Genomic DNA, 18,842 nt, shown 5'->3' on the forward strand with positions numbered 1-18,842 from the left:
CCTGTGACATTGTTGACTACTCTCCCCACAATGTGGGTGGCCTATTTCCATCCTTTCCCTAACAACAGACACGCAGTGCCCTGGAGAGTACAGGTAAGAATTGGGAGAGCTGAGTTTGAGTCCTGTCTGCCATTTACTAGCTGCATGATCTTGATAAAGCCACTTAATCATTTTGACTATCAGTTTCCTCATCTAAAAAATGTGGACAAGGAAGCTCAAATAATGTATATGAAGGTGCTATGTAAACCAATTCCCACTCTTTCCTTTTTGGGTTTCTTGGTTTGCTCTCTCTCTTGCCTCAGGCTGTCTCTCTTTTCCCTCCTCTGCCTCTTCTTATTCCTGCTTGGGGCAACCAAGATTTGGCTGACAGTAGTCCTCAGAACACCCATGGTCAAGGGGTTACCCACTGTAGAAGGAAAGCGTGGAAGAGCGTGGAACTAGTCAACAACGACACATAGTCAGAGCTGACACTAACTCCTTGAATAGTGTTGCCTCATCACTTCTTCACTGGAGGCCTCAGTTTCCCTCACCCTTTAGACGCTGGGAGAGTCGCACATAGAATTCCTAGAGTGGCATATTGCTTCCCAATTATAAACACACTATCTCATTATCATTCAGAGACCACTACAGGACCTTTCCCTTCTCTGAGTCAAGTTATTCTCCAACAACCAATGGACCATTTAAGATGAAGAAGTTAGGGATTTGGGGATTCCCATTAAGGCAAATGCAACAGCTTGAGACAGAAGAAACTACTTGTTTTTAAACATTTAATATGTGCCAGGAGAGTTACATATTTTTATTTCATTTACTCTTTACAATAACTGTAGAGATGCATATTCTTTTCCTCTTTTTTTTTTTTTTTGGCTGGGAAACTAGCTTTCAGAGAAGTTAAACAACTTGCGCTAGAATATGGGGCAGGTAAGTTGTGAATTCAAATCTAGTTCAGACTCCATATCCCAAGCTTTGTACAATAGAAAAAGTATTTAGTTCATTTTCTCTCAGGTTTCTCCTCACCAGCAATTCAGAATTGCTTTTTCCTCCTTCCCTTTTATGTCCTAAACCCATCCCAACTCTACATAATCTGCATATACTATAGAAATATTCTACTTAAACTGTAGGCTGACTAAGAGCTACGGAGCACTCATGCCAAGAAGGGGGAAGCTTGAGAATGGTATAAGCATATCACTAGCTCTCTGTGGGCACAGCTACTCCCTGTAACTCCTTTATTCTTAGAAATAGTGATGTGATGGCTAAGCAACAAACTGGTGGCCACTGGGGAGAAGATGGGAGTAGAGAGCAAGAGGAAGGGTTTTTCAGTATGGCCCAAAGCTGACACGGTGGTCAGCAACTCATTCATCCATTGCTGCTTAACTCACAATGGAGCTAACCAAGCAGGGTGTCAAAGACCTCAAGCACATTAGAAACTCAGAAAAGGGCAGGTCTAATGTGAGACAGGATAAGCACAAAAGTCTTCAGCTGGCAAAGTACTATGGCAGACGCTGTGATTCTTCACTTCTTTCTGGATTGAACTGCCCTATTATGCACACTTGCAGCAATTCCCAGCAAGGAATGGAATCTGTTTCCCCACCTCTTGAGTCTGGACTGGTCCAATGACCTGATTTGACGAAAAGAATGAAGTGGGAGTGACCATGTGCCAGTTCTGAGCCTAGATTTCAAGAAACCCACTCTGTTGGAATCCTCTTGCTGCCATGTGAGTAAGCCTGTGCAAGCCTGCTGGACAATGAGAAACACAGAGCCTAGTTGCGGCATTAACCCAGCCGACAGCCAGAATATCCTGCAGCTCACCAAAGATGCTAAGGGAGTCCAGGTAAGAACAGAAGAGCCACTCTTCCGGGCCCAGCATGAATTGCTGATAAGCAAATTAAGAAGTAAATAAATGGTTGTCTTTTTTTTTTTTTTTTCAAGACTGTCACCTGAGCTAACAACTGTTGCCAATCTGGTTTTTTTCCCCTGCTTTTCTCCCCAAATTCCCCCAGTACATAGTTGTGTATTTTAGTTGCAGGTCCTTCTAGTTGTGGCATGTGAGACGCCACCTCAACGTGGCCTGACGAGTGGCGCTATGTCCGCTCCGGGGATCCGAACCAGCGAAACCCTGGGCCCCTGAAGCAGAGCCCTCAAACTTAACCACTTAGCCATGGGCTGGCCCCCTGGTTGGCCTTTCAAGCCTCTAGCTTTTGATGTGGGTATTATGTAGATACAGGCACTTTAGAGCTTCAGTTTGAGTCTCAGTTTCCTCATCTGTAAAACTGGGATCATAATGATTTCCCCCACAGGAATGTGAAGCTGCTAAGCAAAGAGGAGATCTTCAATAAATGTTGCATCAGAAGAAATATAAAAACCTGAGAACAAAAGTCTCTCATCCATTCGGGGGGTATCCCCCATCTTCTATGCCTCTCATCTAGAGGAAACACAGCCCACCTGCTTTCAAGCCAGGCACGTCCTCGGGCGTTCTGCTGGGGCTGCGTGTGAACTCAATGCAGCATTCCCAATGACTACATCTAATCAGTTCAGCAGCTCGTGGATTCTGCAGGATTGAACCATTTGCTGTGCAAGCCCAAGTGAGTTTTAAGGATGACAGATTGATTTCTGCTTCCTGAAAACAAATTTAAATTGATGAGACCTTAATGAATTCTTTCTCCCATTCCTGAGGGGGTTCAGATAATGCGTTAAGCACACTGTGAATAAGAACTGTTTGCCAAGTTCTCTGACACCGAGAAGGCACCGGCTTTCTCCCGCTGAAGAGCTGTGCACTCGTTCAGTGACAGCAGTTTCAAGGTCTGATGAAAACTGTCCATTTCCACTGTAGTTGTCAAGGACTCGCTCTCCAACTTCTCAGAAGTCAATCAATTAACAAGAGTTTGTTTCGTCTGAGTTATTTGCACAATCTCAGGTGCTTGGTGGGAAGTGAGAGAGTAGAATCCATAGTCTCTCGTTCATTTAACAAATATTTCTTTAAGGACCACCTCTATACAAAGCACTGTGCAAAAGATCTTGGGTACACCCTTAAACAAAACACTCAGAAAAAATAGTACCTGCCCTTCTGGGGGCATTCTTTTTAGGTGAGATAGACAAAAAACAATAAATCTAATGAATGAGTAAATTATATAAGAAAGTTTTAAGTGCTGTGGGAAAGCTAGAATGGTATAAGGGAATTAGGAATGCAGAGTGGACCATGAATATCAATTTTAAATAAGGTGATCAGGGTAGGCATCTTGTCAACCTCAGTTGATAAAACCATGCAACCTACATTGAGTCAGTGGTAGCAGCTGAGATGGGGAAAGCAATTATGGGTCCAAGAGATGAAGGAGGGCAAGAAAATCTGAAAAGGCATGTAATGTATCTCTAAGGCACCATCGATATGCTGGAGCCAACTCACATCAGCTCACTAGAGCCAATTATGCACATTCCTTCCCAATTCGGTGTTCAGTGTTGTTACGTTGGTAACTTGTAATAGGTCATGATGACAGCATTTACACCATGGAAGTTGGCAAACTCTACAAATCAGGTGGCCAGGGGGCCATTGGTTTTTTTGTTTAAATAAGAGCTGGTTGTTAGGCATTTCTTAGAAACCCTCTGAATGGACCCCACCTCCAAAGGGCAGACGTTTGCCCTTTAATAGTAAGCATAGAGAGCAATGAAGTATAACACTTATAGAGAGAGACCGCTATGACAAAGTTTAAGGGAAAAGCTTTTTGGAAGAGGGTCTCCTGGGGGAGGAGCTGGGTCGAATCTGCATAATGGAGAGGAAAGAGAAGACAGTGGGTAAAAAGGGGTGATTGCATGGGCAAGGCGCAGAGATTGGGCCGACAGGGTGTTACAGAAAAACTCCACAAAGCAAACACCCAACTAACACTGAATTCATCTTCTCACAAGGTGGGATGGGAAGCTTTCCAAAAGTGAACTAAAATTATCTTGTCTTTCACGCCCCCACCAAAGTCATTGCTAGCTCTCTGAAAGCTTTGCAAACCTTGATGAACACGGTCCACGTGTATCCTTAGGACTAGAATGTGGGCTTAGTAACTGTTTGAGTCAAATCTTCTGAATTTTTCCCTGTGGAAATATGACCTGGTAAATAGAAACTAGAAAGCTGAATATCCGGGGGGGGGGGGGGGGGTGGTTCTACCTCTATAACTGTTTTCCTTGGTAATATCAGGAAAGTTATCTCAATGCTCAATTTTTCCACTTTAAAATTACCAGTTCACATTTTTCACTCATTGGTAGGTAACGATGAAAAATATCATCTCTGGGAAATATTCCAAGCTCTTTTAAGAAAGACATAAACAATTATATGCTTATAAGAAATGGAATCATATTATTTTTATTCCAACTATGAGTATAAACATCTTTGAAAAGCTCAAAAGGGAGAAAAATCCCCACTAAATGTTTCTATTGTCAGGAAAGCCTTTTTCTCTCAAAGTACTCCTCCTCCAGACCATAGATTTACAAAGGGAATTCCCACACCAGGCTCTGGTGAAATGGCCTCGGATCAAGGGTTCAGAGTATCAGGCTATCCAGTAGTAGAAATAAAGGCAGTAAGGGGGATGTCCCATTCAGAGGCCACAGTTCAGCATGGCACTCACTCTCTCTCAGATCCTCTCGCCTCCCCAGCACCGTTCTTCTTCTGTGACATTCCAACCCTGGATGAGTCCAGAAATTTGCTTTGTTTCAACTTACACCGATGCCTCAGGCATGGTGGGGAAAAATCACACACTTTGGCAGATTGGTGGCCCTTTAAATTCTTGGTCACCAACCTCAAATGCTCATTGAAAGCCCACTCCTAACACAGCACACTAACAAAGCCCACTCCTAACATAGCCCACTAACAAAGCCCACTCATAACAAAGGTTATGGTGCTTTTCTAATGTGATTTTTATCCTCCTCACTACAAAAACTATTTCATATCTTCTTCATATCTCCCTTCACCCTCAGTTAATAGCTGTCTTACTTTGGACTGCTATAACAAATACCGTAGACTGAGTGACTTAAACAAGAAATGTTTATTTCTCACAGTTCTGGAGGCTGAGAAGTCCAAGATCAAGGTGCTGGCAGATTCTGTGTCTGGTAAGAGGGCTCTTCCTGGTTTGTAGACAGCCACCTCTGGCTGTGTCCTCATGGTGGAGAAAGAAAAAGGAAGCAAGCTCTCTTTTGTCTCTTCTTATAAGAGCACTAATCCCATCATGAGGGCTCCAGCCTCATGACCTAATCGCCTCCCAAGGGCCCCACCTCCTAATAGCATCACACTAGAGGTTAGGGCTTGGGGTGTGAGAGGACCCAGGCATTCAGTCCATAGGATTAACCTTGCCTTACTCCTAACTTTTAACGTAGAAGCACCAGACAAAAATTTCCTCACTTTCCCCACCACAAAATCCACAGACCTATCTGCCACTACATCCATCTGTTTTCACTCCTCTTGCAAGGCAGAGTCCTTTCTCCTCCCAGAACTCAGTTCCTCCAAGTAAGTCTTCAGTCCCATCTTGTCTCATTTGTTCAGGGACCCCCAAACCATTGTTTATGACCTCTCTTTCCTTAGTCTTCAATCTCTTCTCTCGTGTTGATTATTCCTGGCAGATTCTAAGATTTGGTAGTAACTACTCTCTTTCATTTTTAATGTATTTTGAAAATAATGTGTGTGTGTGTATGTGAGTGTGCATGTGTGTGTACAGAGGGAAGAATAGAAAGAGAGAGAGAGAAATAAAACACATGTGGTAAAATGTTAAAAGTTGTTGACTCTGGGGCCAGCCCTGTGGCCAAGTGATTAGGTTTGCATGCTCCGCTTCGGCGGCCCAGGGTTTCCATGGTTCAGATGCTGGGTGTGGACATGGCACCACTCATCAAGCCATGCTGAGGCGGCATCCCACATGACACAACTAGAAGGACCCACAACTGAAAATACGTAGCTATGTACCGAGGGGCTTTGGGGATAAAAAGGAAAAATAAAATCTTAAAAATAAATAAATAAATAAATAAATAAAAATTTGTTGACTCTGTCTAATAAAATGATCAAGTCACTTACAGAGGAGAGAAATCAGGCTGGCCTCAGAATTCTCTGCAGGAACATTCAATGCCAGGAGATTGTGGGGCAATACTTAAAGATCTTCAAGGAAAAAAAGTATTACCCAGGGATTTTATATCCAGCCAAATTATCTTTCACTTATGAAGACTACAGACCGTCTTGAACACAAAAGAATTCAGGGAATATCCATTCTGTGAACGTTTCCTTGAGCAAACTACCAGAGGACGAATGTCAGCCAACTAGGAGATCATTGGGGGAATTATGGAAAAAAGTTGGCTGCAAGCTTTGAATACATTTACAGATTAAAACTAAAATAATTCTGCACGTTAGGGTAATTGAAAAGGATGTAAAAATTATGTGATTGACAATACATAAACAATGTAATTAACAAATATTGGGAAAGGAAGAGAGAAAGTAGGTAAGAGCATAAGTTTACTCATTGCTCTATCTGTAATAACTGGAAGTCTGTGCACTTTCCTCAAAGCCGACAAACCGAGCAATAAAAGGAGCATTTTTAAAATTAAAAAAAGTTATTGAATCTGGGTAAAGGGTGTGTTGGAGTTTTGTGCCATTCTTATAACTTTTCTCCAAGTTTGAGATTATTTCAAATGGCACTTCCCAGAGAGGTCCTCCGATACCACCAAATCTAAAGTAGTTACTGCATATTACTTTCTTTCCTAGTCACCTGACCTTTTCATTTCTAGAACTTGCCATCTCGGAATTCTATACATACAGCAGCCATCTCAGCTGCGTTTATGACTCAGACGTGACCAAATGTGTCTGAATGGCTTGTGAGAGTGGACCCAGGGCCAGGACCAGGGTGAGGCAAGTGAGGTGAGTTGGGCACCCAATTTACAGGGGCAATAAAAACTCAGAAATCAAGACAACATCTAATATAATATTTTAGAAAGTCAAAATTCATGCAAAAAATCCATGATGAACAAACTATCACAACTTTAAATAAAGACAAGATCCAAACCTGTACTTTCCTGGTCCTACCTCGCTCACCTCACCCTAATTCTGATATTGGTTCAAAACTTTATTTATAAAACCAGGTGGCTGCTGGGCCATAATTTGCCTTTATTTATTTATTTATTTTTTACATTAATCTTGATTACTGAAGCTTTTGGTGTTTCCTTAAAATTTGCCTCAGCCTCATCCTAGCCCTGGAGGACCCCTCTGCCACTGTCACAGAGAGTCTGCAAAGGAACCTTCAGGACATGAGTAGACGTGCCATTCGCTCAAAGATAACGAGCTAGCCTGGGGGGGGAAGGGCGGCTCTGGGCTCAGCACTGTGTCTGTCACTCGGATTGTTGCTGTGCCTGGCTGATGTAAACACTCCTCCTACGGGTTCCCCAGCACCCTGCGTACACTTTGCAAGCTGCACATTCATGTACAACCCTTCACTGAAACTATTTATTTATAAGCTGTATGCTCCTTGAAAGCCAGATAACATCTTTATCCTTAACACTAGAGCCTGAGCTATAGCAGCTCTAATGGGGTGCCTGGGGATTCAGAGCCTCACATTTTTATATGCATGATAGGCTGCCGACCAGTGGGCTTAATGGACTCAGCTCTGCTGACTGTCCCTCAGGCTGCAGAGCTGTCTGGTGGTTGTTCTTGTTTACAGAGGGGTAAGAGGAGATGAAATGAACTAATCTGCAAAGCATCCAAAGGCTCTTTCAAGAGCAAGCAAATGGATTGAGACCCCAATTCTTTTCTTTTTGAAGTTCAACATTATTAGAAACTCTCTGATGAAGTCAATGCTGGCATGAAAATCCCCAGAGGTGCACTGCCACAGGGAGAAGAATTCTGAACTAGTGGCCTGGACCTCCGTTCCTGGGTGAGAGCCGGTTCCCAGGAGGGAGCCTAATGCCATGAAACATCTCCAGATCCAACTCCTTGGCATCAGGATCATGCTTTGGAATAACGCCGAAGCGTGTAAGTGTGAGTTAAAAGAGCTCTAAGCCTGAAGTCCGAAGTTGTGGCACCACTACCACTAATGTGGGGTCTAGGCAAGCAAGGCATCCTCAACATAAGGAGTGAGCATCCTAGGCGTGAGTGGGACCAGTTCTAACAGCAACAGTGAGAGAGTGAAAGAAGCAATGTCAGCAGCACGGTGATTCACTGCTGTTCTCCCTGCCCGGCAGAACCAGAACTAGCCTAGCATTTTGGACTAGGCAAGCGTGTGCGGCTCTTGGGTAAATCAGAGATGCCTCAAGAAGATGTACTTCCTGCTAAGTTGGACACATGAAATCTTGAATGATTAACTAGAAAAATAGAAGATGTGTGATCACTTTTGAACACCCAAGCTGCCGACACAAGCCGAATATCTAGCTTTAGTAGATAGTCGATAAAAGTTTGATGAATGAATGTATGCTGTAATCCTTTCTGCTCCGTTGTCTGGATCCACCTTTTACCCTAGAGGACGCTGGTTAATGAGAGGAGAAGGGGCTCGTTGATGAGAAGGAAGAAGGTCACCTGGAACTGTGATGATTATGGCCACCAGCTACTAGCTCCCCTTAGATGACAAAAATTCCTATCTTTTTCAGTAGGGACTGTATAGTTACATACCATCTTTCCTCAACTCAGCAAAAGTGCACTTCTGCTCCAAAAAATTTGTCTGTTAAAGTGTTTAGGATTCATTCTCAGTCGTGCTTCATTGCTATGCAGGATGAATCATAGATCTGTATCTCTCTATAATGTCGAGTTAAAAGGTTACAGTAGAATAGAGCACACATATTTCAATATCCAGACTTTCTTCCTTGCTTAGACATAAAAAGGTCCTTTCACAATCAATAATATTCCTGGCACCATAAATATTTAAGGATGTAAGAGGGGCAGACCCAGGTTTTACGGAGTCTCAAGCTTATACAATTTAGGGGGCCTACTTTCAGAGAAAAATTATGGAATTCAAATTAGACATGAAAATGAATATTTAATCAAAATAAGAAAATAAATCACAAGAAATAGCAATTTTCAAAGCTGATACATCTAGAAAAGCTGACCAAAAAATCCAGAAAGGGTAATGCAGTATTTTTATCAAGTTGCTGCTAATATCCTTCTTTAATACATTTTTCATGCATTTTTTAGTACATTGTCTTTGATCACTTTATCTCACAATGATTTTATAACATAATTTATAAAGAGAATAGAAAGATAAATCTCTCCTTTTTTCTAACATGATTCTTTGAAATTTGTTTTTTTATTACTGATAATTCCAATTTCTAGAGCTGTTACTAAATTTAAAAAACCTTTATCAAATTCCTTTCATATGAGCTGTAGAATTTGCAAGAATTTTCTACAAACTTAATTTTGACTCTACATTTGAAGGCTTCTTTCTCCTCCACTCTCCTCACACTTCTGGGGCTGGGTGTGGTGGCACATTTGTATCATGATAAGTCCTCTAACCCCACATCTTCATATCACCACACCTGGTTGCCCAGCGATAACCTAAGTAAACACAGAAGTGACTCTGAACCCCATGAAGATATCCCTTTAAACTCAGAGTAAATGTATCCACAAATCAACTTCGTTTTACCTGGATCCCAAAATGACCATGACCATTCCAGCACCACCAACACGAGGGGAAATGTGACAGAGAGCAAGACCAAAGGAATGGACAGCAGTCTTAATCAACTATGGCTAAAATGTCTTAATTCTGAGAATTTTACTAAAGTGAACACATGGCTAGGACCCCCCATAGAGTCGTGGAAGGGAATAGTGCCAGTGAGAGGCCCTGAGGTTTAAGGTTCGTTAGCTTGGCTGTCAATCTTCCTCTGGGGTTTTGTTTCGTCAGGCCCTAGCTTTTCCCTAGGTCTAGGTGTTCTTTTGTGTTCTCATGCCCTTAAAGACTCTTTTAATGCCAATTGGACCCACAGTCGATTTCTCCACTGACTTCATTTTTCCCACATCCCTGGCCCAGTTCCTGCGAAGGGGGCTCCTGCTTTGTCCCTGCTGTCTGTCTCACTCTTGATGGTTCTTTTTCCCAGAGCCTGGAGTTCCCACTATTAAACCTAGCATGGTGGTAGGTCCTCTTTCTTATGGTAGGCCTCTTGGTGCAGGATGGTCACTGCCCACCTGCTGGACTCTGAAGACCAGCTACCTCAGACTCTCCTCTCATTTGTACTTGGCTTGCTAGATTATGACTTAGTTGTCCTCTCATAGAAATGCTTTGAAATATTGTTTGACTCAAAGTGGAGCATGCCCATACCCTTTGGGATCTGAACCTCAGACTCAGTTCCTGGTAGCCGAGTCCTCAGATGTCGCCAACTATAAATTCTGTCCTGGCCCAGTTTCTGGCCGAAATGGTTTAGATAGGGGCCGGCCCAGTGGTGTAGTGGCTAAGTTCCCGTGCTATACTTTGGTGGCCCGGGGTTCACCAGTTCGGATCCCAGGTGCGGACCTACGTACTGCTTATCAAGCCATGCTGTGGCAGGCATCCCCCATACAAAATAGGGGAGGATGGGCACAGATGTTAGCTCAGGGCCAAGCTTCCTCAGCAAAAGGAGGAGAATTGGTGGCAGATATTAGCTCACGGCTAATCTTCCTCAAAAAATAAATAAATGAAAGAAATGGTTTAGATAACCTCAGCTCTACTCCACTTCCCATTGCCTTTGGGAAAGGGAGGGTGTTAACTTAAGTTACCTCTCCTACCCTCTTCAGCCCACTTGCAACTTTGCTTCCAACGTACTTCACTGTTCTATTCAAGTAGACGCAGTATCTCACAGCTTTCCTAATTATGACACTCAACATATTAATTAATGACATTCAACTCATATTTTCTCAAATTTTCTGCAATGTACAAGCTACTGACCACCTTTCTTCTTAAAACTCTTTCCCTTGGTTTCTATAGTACCTGCATCCTCACATACTTCTCTATTTCTCAGTTTTCTTCCCTAGCTTTTCCCCCTAATAATTCCTTAAATTTAGGCCTTCCCCATTGATCTACCACTCGGTCCTCTTCTTCATCCGAGCAATCTCCCTTAGCTTTAACTACAACCTCTAGAAATGACTCCTAAATCTATATCTGGGGCTCTGGTTTTTCTCCCAATCTCCAGACTGTATCCTTCAATTGCTTTTTAGACATCCCATATGCATGTCCCGCCAGGTTTCAAACTCCATGTACCAAAGCTGAACTCCTAATCTTCGCCCATCACATTCTCTTCTTCTTTTGTTCCCCTACTTCCATCGATGGCCTAACCACTCACCCTGTGCTATCAATCTCTAGTTTTCTCTCTCCTTCCTTCAGCAAACCTGTTAGATCAAATCAGGTTGAGTCCAACTCCACAACATCTCTGATACCCATCCCTGTCCATTCAGCTTCTGTGCCCATCTCCCAAGTCTAGGCCATCAGTTCCTTTTATGCAGACTTTCACAGTGGTCCCCTATTAATTTCCCTGCTTCCAAGTGTTCCTCAGTCTAATTTTTCCTGCATAGTGTTGACTTTCATTTTTCTGTAACAGATTAGTTCACGTCACTTTCCTCTTCAAAAAACTTTCATACTTAATGAAGAAAGTTCAGACTCCTGGATGTGGCCCTGAACATCTCCATAATATGCCCCCAACTTAACTCCCCTGCCCTACCACCCACACAAACCCCCATGCACATCAAGATCCAGCAACCTGAACATGCTGGCCCTCCCAATCCTTGCCCGTCCTGTTCCATCAGCTCCATGCTGATGAGCTCCCTCTCTTCCTGAACCGCCCTCTCATCCTTCAAACCAACCAATCTTCTTAATTCGAGAAAATCGTCCTCTCCTCAGGGCCACAACATTGGTCTGGAATGACGTCAATTTGGGTGACTATGGTATGGTTCACGTATATTTAATTGAAGACCTCTCTTCCCCATTAAGCAATGAGTTTTCCAAGACTAAGTCGTGGGTCATCTTCCTACTTGTTTTTCTCCATTTTGGCACTGTGCCTCTGCTCAATAAACTCATGGTTGTTGTGGAGGCTGTGGTTTAGGATCCTCGAGGACAGCGTGACTCACTGTGGCGTGGCTGAACTGCTTGCTGGAAGGCGCCCTGGGTTTGCCATCAAAGAGACCCAGATGCAAAACTAAACCGCATCATTCATTAACAGCACAACTTTGGGCAAATTCTTACCCATTTCTGTCCTCAGTTTCCTTGTCGGTAAAATCTGAATAGTCGTAACTTTACTAAGATTAAATGATACAATGGGCACAAGAGTGTTTGGGATATGGAAGGCTCTCAGATGCTGACTGGACCTCATCATGCTATCACTGCGAAGCCCACTTTGGTTTCTCGTTTTTGTTTTGGGGGTTTTTTTAAGGAAGATTATCTTTGAGCTAACATCTGCCACCAATCATCCTCTTTTTGCTGAGGAAGACTGGCCCTGAGCTAACATCCGTGCCCATCTTCCTCTACTTTGTATGTAGGATGCCTACCACAGCATGACTTGACAAGCAGTGCATAGGTCCGCATCCGGGATCCAAACCGGCGAACCCCAGGTCACCGAAGCAGAACGTGGGAACTTAACTGCTGTGCCACATGGCCAGCCCCTGTATTTTGTTTTTTAACCTGGGAAACATATTACAGTCCAAAAAGTTACTTTAGATCAAAAGTATTTCAAAAATCTTTAAAAATTTACAGTGAAGGAATAAAACTAGTAGCTAGCACAGTAAGGTGACAAGTGCTACAAAACCCTTGTTACAGTGCTCACCACATTACATTCTAATAAGGCTGTGTGTCTCCTATGAGCTTCTCAAGGGAAAGGACTGGGACCTTTTACCCCCAGCACCCAGCACAGTGCTTGGCATGGAGAAAGCATTCAGTACATATTTATCGTCTATGTGGAGAACAATTTCACAATCTTCCACAAATTAAATTGCACATACACTTTGACCTAAATAATCTACTTCTAGGAATTTCTTTTACAGATAAGCTTTACAACTGTGCAAACAGATGAGTCCAAAAAAATGAAGTTTGTGGTGTTGTTAATAGTAGCAAACCAAGAAAACAAATAAAAACAGCTCAAATGTCCAGAATTAGAGGTCCAGTTAAATAAATAAATACATGTACACCAAGAAACTCTTTGTGGCATTAAAAACTATGAAGTAGATCTCCAGGTTCTGGTGTGAAAATGTGTCCAACATATATTGTTAAAAGAAAAAAGCCAGCTGTATAGTGCAAATATACACACACACAACATACACATACACACGTAGACTTATGTGTGCAAGAACAATTTCTTGAAGAGTATATAGAAAACTTATATACTGATAACCTCTAAGAGTGGGACCAAGGCATCAGGAGAAGGAGGATGAATTTTCATGCTCACTGTTTACCCTCCAATAGAATTCGAAATTTTTACCATGAGCAGCAACTAATTTTAAATTTTCCTAAGTGATAAAGTAAACAAAGAAACATCTGTTGAACAATTCTACTTTGAGTTGTCTGGATAAAATTTGTTTGATTATTAATTTCCATCAGCAGGATAAAGAAAGCGATATGCAGAAGCTCCTTTCTTTTCCCTTGATGTGAGTTCAAAGACCATAGAAACAATTTCCGGAACATTGGGTTGCACAGCGGGAGTCTCTGGTGGTTTATCAATGTCACTAAGAGCTCCAGATGCATTTATAATCCCACCCATAAGAGTAAGAGTCGATTGTGGCTTGTTCTCCGTGATCAATTACCAGCCCTGACTTACACTCTGTTAGCAGAAAGCACATCCTCTCCAGGACAAAAGAGGGAATGAAGAAAATCAGCTTTGCCAATTGCCTCTGCAGAATTCAAGCTCTTTCCCTGGAAGCCATGTGGCTGCCTTAACAGTTGTCCCAAAGCTGGCACTGCACAAAGGAGAGGGATATAAGCAGCAAGTGGTGGTGATTAATTGTAAGCTGTCATGGAAAATGTTTTTTGCACGTTAATGTCAGAGAACTGCATTATTATTATAGGTCTGATGTCCCCTTGCCAAAGCTGTGTGTTTGCCCCAGGATACAAAATGAACACAGAAAGCTTTCTGGTTAGCTCCCAAGAGCATCTTTTGGAGAAAGGACAAAAGTAATGCTGCCAAGCCAGCCAGGTCCCAGTGGGGCCCTCCCCAACCTGCCTGCCTCCCTACCTCCGGCTGGAGGAAGCCCTAACTACTCCCCTCTGGCCTATGGTTGTCCAGATGGATCCCAGTTTGCCCCCTTGGGTCATTTGGAAATGCCAGATAGCTCTGGACACCCCAGAGAAGAAAAGGATAGAGAAGGTCAGAGAGGTCAAAGGTTGGTAGAGAAAAGATGCTGCTGACAGTGCAGAAATAGGTGGAAGAGAACAGGGGAACCAAGATCAACCAGCACACAGAGGTCTTTAAGATCCTTGTCACCTGGGTCTGAGTGAGACACAAAAACTTTTCCTCTACCTTACTCACTTCCATGCCTGCTAGCACGCCTCACTCCCTACTATACACATGCAGAGAGAGAGAGAAGAGGGGAGATGCAAAAACTGACTAGCTTTTGCATTTCAATAAAATATTTATTTCTTGCATAATCTGCCAGCAAATTAGATCAAAGAGCTGTCAGTTTTTAAAATCATGCAATTCATTAAGGGAACAAACTTAAAATATTCTTAGTCTAAAATAACATTTACCAAGAGGCAGGATTGATTTATGTAGCCGGAACAGATCTAGGAACTAGAAGAGAGCACAAAAGACAGAGAATCAGAACATTTACTTTCTAGCACTATATCAAATCTCTTTGTAAGAACTTAAGTTAGAAAACCATATTAATAATAATAACTACTATTTATTGAGATCCTAGCTGTGCCAGCCAGGCACTTCCAAAGTTTTTATCTGTAATCTGACACATGGTCAGATAAACTATATTTCAGTTATTCTCACTTTTCAGGTGAGAAATCTGAGAATCAGAGAACTTGCTAAGAGCACACTACAAGGAAGCCATGAGAATGCTCCCCGGTATCCACTATCAAGAGGGATACATGTCGTGGCTAACCAGCCCACATCGAAAGCTCATCTGAGGTTCGCATACTTCTTTTCATTACACCATTAGCCAACTGTTGACAAAAAATGGGTCCAAATTTAAGCTTAAAAAAAATATGGTCCTTCCAAATCTTGATTGTATGTGTGGAGAAGAACACGGATGTTGAGGAAATGGGGCAGCAAGTAAAAACAACTGTTTGAAGAGTTTTGTTTTAAAAAGAGTGCAACAGGGACCAACCCAGTGGTTAAGTTCACTTCGGTGGCCTGGCGTTCACAGGTTCGGATACCAAGCACGGACCTACACACCGCTCATCAAGCCACACTGCGGCAGCATCCCACATGCAAAAAACAAAGGAAGATTGGCACAGATGTTAGCTCAGCCACAACCTCCCTTACCGAAAGAAAAAAGAAAGGGTGCAAAAAAAATAAAGCAAAAGGTGGAGGGTTGCAAAAAAAAAAAAAAAATATATATATATATATATATATATATGGTCCTGAAGCTATTCAAATATTGGCTACAATAAGCCAATAGGAGAAACTGACTTTGTGCCCCTGAGTCAAAAAATATTGCTATATTTCATGTTAGAGTTTGATGGAAGGGGGCTGAGAGCCAACCTTGTATATATTATATGCTACAGTAGCTACTGCTATACTCTTATCCAGTGGATTAATAGCTACCTTATAAGGTGGTAAGAGAATAAAATGACATATTGTGCACCATCTATGAATTAGCTCTCTCCTCTGGGCTCCAGAATCATATAACCAACGCCATTTGGACACCCCACAGGCAGCTCCAACTCATCATTGAACTCGCCATTTCCTCCTTAACTAACTCCTCCTGGTTTCCCATCTGAACAAATAGCCCCTTCAGCCTCCCAGGGGCAGTTACTGAGGCAGTAACCTGGGTGAGATCCCTAACTTCCCATCCCCCACACCCGGCTCTCACCAAATCATGTCAATTTTGTTCCTTAACGTCTCAGATGTGTCCACTCCTCTCTCTCTGTACAACTACAACCTTAGTTCAGGGTTCCGTATGGCTCTCCCACTACTGCAACCACCTCCTAATGGGCCTGACTCACGTCGGCCCTGCCCTATCCCAACCATTCTCAACACTGATTCCAGAGACAACGTTCTAAAGAGCAAATCTAATAAGAGCACTTTTCTGCTTAAAACTGAATGACCTCCCTATTGCCCCCCAGATATTTTTTTAACAGCTTCATTGAGATATAATTCACATATCATGCAATTGATCCATTTAAAGCATACAGTTCCACGGTGTTAGTATATTAACAGAGCTGTACAACCATCACCACAATCAGTTTCGGAATATTCTCATCACCGAAAAGAAACTCCATACCCACGAGCAGTCACTTCCTAGTTTTCCTCAACCCCCTTCAGCCCCTGGCAATCAATAATCTACTTTCTATCTCTACGAATTTGCCTATTCTGACATTACATATAAATGGAATCATACAATATGTGGTCCTTTATGACTGATTTCTTTCACTTAACATAATTTTTTCTAGGTTCATCCATGTTGTGGCATGTTGTATCAGTACTTTATTCCTTAATTAAGGCTGATTAGTGTTCCATTGTATGGATATACCACATTTTGTTTATCTGTTCATCAGCTGATGGGCATTTGGGTTGTTTCCACTTTTTGGCTGTTATGAATAATGCTGCTATGAACACTCATATACAACTCTTTGAATGGCTATGCATTTTGTGTCTCTTAGCAAGACATGATTGGAATTCCTGGGTCACGTGGTAAATTTATGTTTAACTTTTTAAAAAACTGCCAGACTGTTTTCTAAAGTAGCTACACCACCCCAGATATTTTAAATCCAAGTTCCTTAATGTGGTTTACAAAGCCCTTCCAAATCTAGTTGCAGTCAACCTTTCCACCTTCATCTCCATCTATACCCCAACTCAAACTGTATACTTTAATTATGCCCCACTTAGCAGTCCCTAAAAAGTACATCCTCTGTCTCATCTGAGTTTCTGTAAACACTGTTTCCCATGCTTGGACTGCTCCTCTGCAGGCTGATGGCACTGTCCTCAGGCCTCAGTTTCCATGACACTTCTCCCCAGGACCCCCAACAAGACTAGCATTGCTCTTCTGCTCCTTTGTGTGTACCCTGAACTTACTGCTCCAGCAGCACTTGTCACACTACACAATCATTGTGTTTGCCGTTCTCATTCCCATTGCTGGTCTAGACCCCTTACTGAACTGAAAGCTCCCTGAGGGTGAGGAGTATCCCTTTTTCCCTCAGCCTAGAGCATTTCTTGGTTGCCTAGAGCATTGCCTAGAGCAATAAATAGTTGATAAATGTATTGAGCCTCTGGAATAAAGTAGGTTGCACCCTTCTTTCCCACTAGATTAAAGCTATGGTGCAATGGTCTAGAACTCCCTTCTCCCAAAGGAAATTATTCACGAACCATCATGGAAATGCACAATCTGATTTTAAAAATAAAACATTTGTAGTTCCTTGCTAATTCTGTTTTGCTCAGGCTAATAATAAAATGAGTTGGCATTACTCGGGTATATATCAACTGACAGTAGAGGGAGCCAAGCCAAGAATGTGGTAGGTGGCGAGTAGGAATCTGCATGTGATTAAAAATAGGCCGTGTGTAATAATGAAGACTTGAAAATTACTCAGATGGCCCACAATTGAGAAGTAGTTAAATAAATTCTGGTATTGGATAGATGATAGATAGATAGACAGACAGATAGATAGATAGATAGATAGACAGGGGAATAATTCTGCCATTAAAATTGTAAATATGAAAAGTTTTGTTCAAGATAATTCGAAAAATAAAACTAGAGCACCAACTAGAATATACACACAGGTTACAGTCTGCAAAATTGTGTATGCACAACGACAATGACCAGAAAAGGTCATGTCAAAGAAACAGTAGGTGTCTTATAGTGAAATTTAGAATTTTATTTTTTCAATGTTCTTAGCTTTTGCTGTAAAAACCCATAACAAATAATTGCCATGTATTGTTTCCAAAGTGTGTATCATAAATTGAACCTACTGAGCTTTTCTAAAATACCTAAGGGCATTGTTTGTAATTTGTTGGATATATATGATGCATTTCACCATTTTAATTTAAAAATATATATGAGTGCGTGTATATATATTTGTATATACATGTATGTGTGCAGGTCTTTCGTAGTGCTCTTACAAAAGGCAAAATGTTTTCACTTTGTTATTACACTTTCCCTCTGCTTCTTCTGGGAGTCAGACAAACAAGCACAATGGTATTATTCCCTCTTTATCAATTTAACTTTTTACATAAGCCGAAACTGAGATTTATGAGCTGACTTGCTCAAGGTTACATAGCTGGCAGGGATCAGAACCCCAGTGTCTCAACACAAACACGACTCCTTAACTCTGCCCAGAAACCCAGCCAGGACAAGAACGGAAGGACTCCCTCAAGTACTTAGGATCTGCAGAGTTATTTGCTGAAGCACTTTGCACAGCATCCTGCACTAGCAGATGCTCAGGTAGCATTTATTCAAAGGATCCATGGATCAATGGATCCATCAATGGGTGCGAATTTAACAGGTCAACACTCATCAGCAAAAATTCTTTGGTACACTCTGTAGTGTCAGTCTTCACCAGATCTTCACTACTGCTTTAAATTTTTCCTCTATAAATATTCCATCCATTCACTTACTCATTCAGCAATTAATTATTAGGCAAAACTATGTAGGAAGCTGTGTTAGTAACTCAAGGAGTTACAGAAATAAGATATTATTCTTACTTTCAATATACTTATAGTCTACTAGGAGAATGAGATTTGTGTTTAAAAAATCACTGTAATTCCTGGCATAATATGAGATTCAGAGAGGATAA

General features: G+C 41.9%; 1 long non-coding RNA gene across 3 annotated transcripts in view; it reads left to right on the forward strand.

Annotated features, from left to right (window-relative positions):
* The first annotated feature begins 1,382 nt into the window (after positions 1–1,382).
* LOC139081451 (uncharacterized) overlaps positions 1,383–18,842 on the forward strand; it is a 32,538-nt gene continuing 15,078 nt past the window's right edge. The window contains exons 1-4 of one of the 3 annotated variants that reach the window (XR_011536573.1): positions 1,428–1,828; positions 2,295–2,579; positions 6,739–6,868; positions 7,665–8,407. This is a non-coding gene — a long non-coding RNA (uncharacterized lncRNA). Of the gene's footprint in view, positions 1,829–2,294; positions 3,125–6,738; positions 6,869–7,664; positions 8,408–18,842 lie in introns of those variants that run through there. The other 2 variants (XR_011536572.1, XR_011536577.1) reach the window with 2 other exon arrangements.

This window comes from Equus przewalskii, chromosome 2 (assembly GCF_037783145.1).
Source record: "Equus przewalskii isolate Varuska chromosome 2, EquPr2, whole genome shotgun sequence".
Classification (NCBI taxonomy): Eukaryota; Metazoa; Chordata; class Mammalia; order Perissodactyla; family Equidae; genus Equus; species Equus przewalskii.